Source organism: Camellia sinensis, chromosome 9 (genome assembly GCF_055761805.1).
Source record: "Camellia sinensis isolate YWXY chromosome 9, ASM5576180v1, whole genome shotgun sequence".
Lineage (NCBI taxonomy): Eukaryota > Viridiplantae > Streptophyta > Magnoliopsida > Ericales > Theaceae > Camellia > Camellia sinensis.
The window spans coordinates 120,066,127-120,072,126 of record NC_138969.1 but is presented as its reverse complement, the minus strand read 5'-3'; positions in this window follow the sequence as shown (position 1 = coordinate 120,072,126).

The following is a 6,000-nucleotide window of genomic DNA, read 5'->3' as shown; positions in this document are numbered from 1 at the left end:
TTTCCACCGTCTCAGTTGGTCTCCTAAGAACTCACCGCTAACACAGGCAGGTGGCTATACCAGACCATTGGAAGTCGTTCGGGCACGACAAACACCAAAGGAATTGCACCTTTAGAGGATTTAAGGTCTCCTAGACCAGAGAGTACACAAGACAGTGCGAATGAAGATGAGAGATTTAAGGTCTCCTAGACCAGACGATAAAACAGATATGATGCAATGGATGTAACAGATATGATGCAATAGATAATAGATGCGATACAATAGAGAGTACAATATATGAAAAGGGTGACATACTCCAACCACGCTGGACTCGTGAGTGGAGGCAGAACAAAGAAAATCAATCAGGAGCGTGTTCTACGCAACCTAAGATAAATTCCGAACACGCTGAAAATCATGTGAGGAAGGGGAGGCTCCAATCACGCTGAAATCGTGAGAAGAGGTAAACAAATTCCAAATAAGCTGAAATTGTGTGAGGCAAGGAGACACTCTAACCACGCTAAAATCATGAGAAGAGGTGAGAAAACAACCGCTCGGGCTCGCGCTTCATGCGTCCCGAGATAAATTCCAAACACACTGGAATTGCGTAAGGAATGGGACACTCAAACCATGCTAAAATCGTGAGAGGAGGTCCAACAACAACCCGCCCAACGCATCTACAACGCAACCTGGGATAAATTCCAAACACGCTGAAATCGTGTGAGGAAAAGAACACTCTAACCACGCTGAAATCGTGAGAAGAGGTCTGAAAACAACCGCTCAAGTGCGCGCATAACGCAACTTGAGATAAAATCCAAACACGCTGACATCGTGTGAGGAACGGGACAGTCAAACCATGCTGAAATCGTGAGAGGAGGTCAAAAAACAGCCCGCCCAGCGCGTCTACAACGCAACCTGAGATAAATTCCATACACGCTGAAATCATGTGAGGAAAAGAACACTCTAACCACGCTAAAATCGTGAGAAGAGGTCCTAAAACAACCGCTCAAGTGCGCACACGATGCAACCTGAGATAACATCCAAACACGTTGAAATTGTGTGAGGAACGCGACACTCAAACCACGCTAAAATCGTGAGAGGAGGTCCAAAAACAGCCCGCCCAGCGCGTCTACAATGCAACCTGGGATAAATTCCAAACACGCTGAAATCGTGTGAGGAAAAGAACACTCTAACCACGCTGAAATCGTGAGAAGAGGTCCGAAAACAACCGCTCAAGTGTGCACATGACGCAACCTAAGATAAAATCCAAACACACTGAAATCGTGTGAGGAATGGGACACTCAAACCACGCTGAAATCGTGAGAGGAGGTCCAAAAACAGCCCTCCCAGCGCGTTTACAACGCAACCTGGGATAAATTCCAAACACGCTGAAATTGTGTGAGGAAAAGAACACTCTAACCACGCTAAAATCGTAAGAAGAGGTCCGAAAACAACCGCTCAAGTGCGCACACGACGCAACCTGAGAAAGTCCCGGAGGACAACGATCTCAAACGCTACTCTGCGTAAAAGGATAAATGGTAGAAGATAACACAAGATGCAAATAAATGCAAGTAAGGTGTGCATGATAATACAACGAGTATGCGTGACAACACAAGTAAAGGTGTGCATGACAGTACCAATGGAAGAATGCATAACAATGCGAGTGGAAGAGTGCATAACTTTGAAGCAGGCTTGATCTTGCGCTTGAGGTAGAGGCACACTCATACTTCGGAGCATTGACAAGGCTTAAAAAGGTACATCCAGAATACAATCACGGAATTTTCTGAAGTTGAAGCACACTCAGATGCTTCGATTTTCCCTTTTTTTCTTTTGCTTTGCAGTCTGGAACCCACATAGCTTCAGATAGGTCCTTATTTTACTATTCACACTTATCGGGGGTGGACCCTGCAGTTTTATGAAAGAACAAATACTGTTTTGCACAAATGTAGAGAATGGCACAACACTCTGAGCACAAGATGATTTTTTTTTTTTTGAAATTGAGAAATGAGTTCTCGACCGGGTATTGAGCCTACAACTGAATATAGCGAAAAAGACTCAATAACGGAAAACAAAAAGGTAAACAACCTAAACACATCGAGACACACTTGGAATGACTCAAAGCAAGAATCGAGACAAACAAAACAAAAGACATGACACACAGACGTGTTACAAAGACGAGAGACCTCTCAGTGCACGAGGAGCCAGTTTCTCCGGGTATTATTTCCCACCCTTTCTCATTTGTGGTTCTCACATCACTCGGTCCTCAGGCTCTGTTTTTCTAAAAAAGCCTTTTTCTCACTTTTTCTCTCAACGCATATCTCTCTATTCTTTAATCTCTTATTTTTTATCCCTCCTCTGGGTGGTTGATGGATGAACAAGAAATTGCGGGCTCTTGCCCCTAGCATGCTGCTAGATCCTTCTTCTTCTACGCGCAGCTAGTGAGTTCCTCCCACAAAGGGGTTGTGCAACAATTGGGTGTGTAGCGAATCTGCAGCTGACATCGGTTGACGATGCTCTGCCGGGGAGTTTGGACGCGATCAGATATGTCCAGATGAGGAAGTGGAACATCTTGATCTATTCCAGTTTGGTGCTTCACACTTGGCTTGATACCTCGTTGCTCAAAGGATGTGAGAGCTTTTCGGCCCTTTTGTTGTCGCCTTCAGTTGTGCCTTTTCTGGCAGGTAGAGTGCCCTTCTTGGCAAGTATGATGCCCTTTCTGACAAGTATGTTGACAATGGGAAAAAGACAGAACACCTGACTCAACTGTGTCCCTAGTTCATCATTTCGACCATTTTTTGTTTTTGGCTTTCTACTAAAACAATTTTGACCAAAATGAGAGTTAGATTAACATGCTTATTCAATTTTCTGATTTAAAATCATGCAAGTCAGGCTATGAGCATTGAAAATTTTTCTTTTTTGGGTCCAAGAAATGGTCCAGTTTTGAAAAATGGAATACTTTTCGAGAAGATTAGTCAACCTCAGTAAAAATTCTCAAAAACTATTTCGCAAACGGCCACTGCTGAACGAGCACGGAACCTACTCTTGAGATGCACAACCTCAGATCCGAAGGAAAATTGTCCCTTTCCTGAAGGACACTGCATGGCAATGGAAAGTTGGCCCTTGTTTGAATGGCACCGCAACGCATTGTAGTCAGCCCTTAGAGCAACGAACACAACCAAATCCTCAGATACAGAGAAGACAAAGATGACCAGAACCATCGCATGGACACAGTCGAATTTGAAGTGTTTTATGGCTGGACTTCAGAACGAAGTTGCCTACGTATCCCAAAGATGAGAATCAAGCCTTACGTAGTTCGGGTTTAAGGTACACTCGTGTATTAACCTCTCCTTTTGCACTCTAACTTTTGGCAAGGCCGCCCTTCCGGGTTTTCAACCTTGCGAGCTATGTTCTTCTTTTCTTTTCAATTCTTTTCATTTCCTTTTTTTTTTCTTTCTTCATCTTTTCCTTTCATTTTCTTCATTTTTCTTCTTCTTTTCTTCTTCTTTTTTTTTTTGCATTTTTCTTTTTTTTTGTTCTTTTCTTCTTTTTTTCTTGCTCTAACTTTTGCCTGGGTCGCCCTTCCGGGTTTTCGGCCTAGCAAGCCTCTCAAGGGTAAAAGTGTAGCTTTGTCCATGTCAAATGGTTTTGAGATCCTGAAATCATCTGAATCCAGGAGAATGGCTGCCGCTCGCTGACGACGCAGGAGTCCATCCAATGGGGGCTGAATTTGCCCTTAGCGTTGTGGATAGGAACTTAGTTGTCCTTCAACAGTATTTTCTTCTTTCCTCCCTTCTGGGATTTGGCATTCTTGCCGATCTTCATTGATTTGCGGAATGATCCATCTTCGGCTCTTTGAGCACAATCAGACATTTTTCTGCCTCTAGGTCGAGGGCTGCTTCAAATCTGGCCACACAGGCCTCATATTACGGTTGACCGTTGAACATTCTGAGTTAAGGCTCAAGGTCGGAAAGCAAAAAAAGGGGGGGTCGAGTCTCAAGGCTGAGAGCGATCCTAAGATGCACAATCTCAAGAGCGATTCCACACAAGTCTTCGCAGGACTGCGGAAAATATTTTTTTTTTGAAATCTTTTAAGAACGCGACTAATCGCTTGCGCAGAAGACAATGTAAAACCAATCTGGATCAAGCCAGGATCCTTCTCAGTACTCACATTAACAAACATGATTTCATTCATTAAGGGCTTAGCATGTCTCTCTTCCTCTTAGTTGATCAAATTTTGCAAAACCCGAGAAAATCTTCCCTCTTTGTTTTCACCGCAGTGTTCAAAAAGTTTTGAAAAACTTAGGTCAATGCAATAATTTCAGGGCACAAGAGAGCAGGTGGAATGTACTACCGTTTCATTTAAATCCCAGCACAACTAGTACACGACAGAAGCAAACACAAGAGTGCGGAAATTACTATTATTTCATTCAGATCTGTTGGCACAACTGGCTCCTTGGCAGAAACAGACTCAAAAGAAAACGAAAAGACAAACACAAAACAAGCAAGTGATGTCCGAGGTAACACCCCCAAAATCACCAGACTCCAACAAAATAAGACTGACTCGGTACAACAAGACAGACCCAACTGACTCAGTAAGAAAAGACTGACTCTATACAAAACAACAAGACTGACTCAATACCCAAGTCAGAAAGCACAAAAACTGGTGTTTGCATATTGCTCAGAACAGTGCGTGCCATTCCCACGTCTGGAGTTAATCGAGCGCCACCCGCAGCTGGTTCATCCCCTGATCACATCACATTATCCCCCAAGTTCACCGTTCCAGTACCGATAGACTTTGCTGAGCTCGGCGGGAAGATGACCCCGTTGTCAAATAGATCCTGTACTTCATGGAGAAGACGGAAGCAGTTGTCGGTAGTATGGCCAGTTCGCTGATGGTACGCGCAGTACTGGGTAGCATCATGCGTAGCCAGAAGAGGGTTCAAGAGAGGCCGAGGCTCAAGGGGTTTGAGATGGCCTTGTTCAACAAGGATTTGGAGAGGTTTGGACAAAGGCATATAGAGGGCATGGAAGACCCTCTGTCCTCGGGGTAGATACTTCGAGATTTGTGAATTTTTGCTGGACGCACCAGTAGAGGGATTGGCAGGCACTGACTGGGTTTGCTGATTTCTTCCAAGCACGGGATTAGAGCTGAAAGGAACATTCTTGGTACAACAGTCGTTCTCCCGGCTTGCCCCTTGATTCAAACTGCCCCCAACTTGAGTGGCGAAAATGTCGTCCACAGTTTTTGCAACAACTGCAAGCACTTGCTCTTTGTTCAGTCCCTCGGCTTTCAAAGCCTCAACAGCCAACAAAAGATGTTCATGGGGCCCCTATCTTGTTCTTTCCACTCGCCTCCACTTTGCTAAGGGATTGGCATTCCTCAAATGCAGCCCGTTCCAAGACTGGGGAGCCTTTTGACATGAACTCCCTAGTATCTGATGTGGTTGATGACGGAGCCAAAACTCCAAAGGCCAGATCTGCCACAGTTCTCTGAAGATCTTCGATCATTCTCTTCAGCTCAGAAGTAGTGGGCTCACAGGTTTGAGATGATTGGGGTCCAGGTGCATCCATCATGCATAAGTCCATACTTTCTGGAATGAACACCTCAGGCATGGGTAGATGGGCCGGGGTGATGTATATGCTGGGGTCATAGGTGGACGGCAGTATATGGATGAGGTTGAGACGTAGAGCTGACGGGTCAGTACTAACCTGAGGTCCTTTTGGCAGAGCTAGGGTCTCTTCGTCAATAAGATCCTGAATCTTATGACGGAGGCGGATGCAACGGTTCGTATCATGACCGTGCTATTAATGGTAGGCACAGTATTTAGCTGGGTCATATCTTGGTGGAAGAGGGTTTGGAAGGGGTTGGGGTTCTAGAAGTTCTAGGTGCCCTTCTTCTTGCAGCTTCTTCAAAGCTTGAGAGAGACTCATGTAAAGAGGATTGAATTTTCGGGCTTGGGGCCGAGTTGAAGTGGTTGGTTCTTGGCCATTGAGGGAAGTGGTGATAGTGTCTACTTCTGAGCA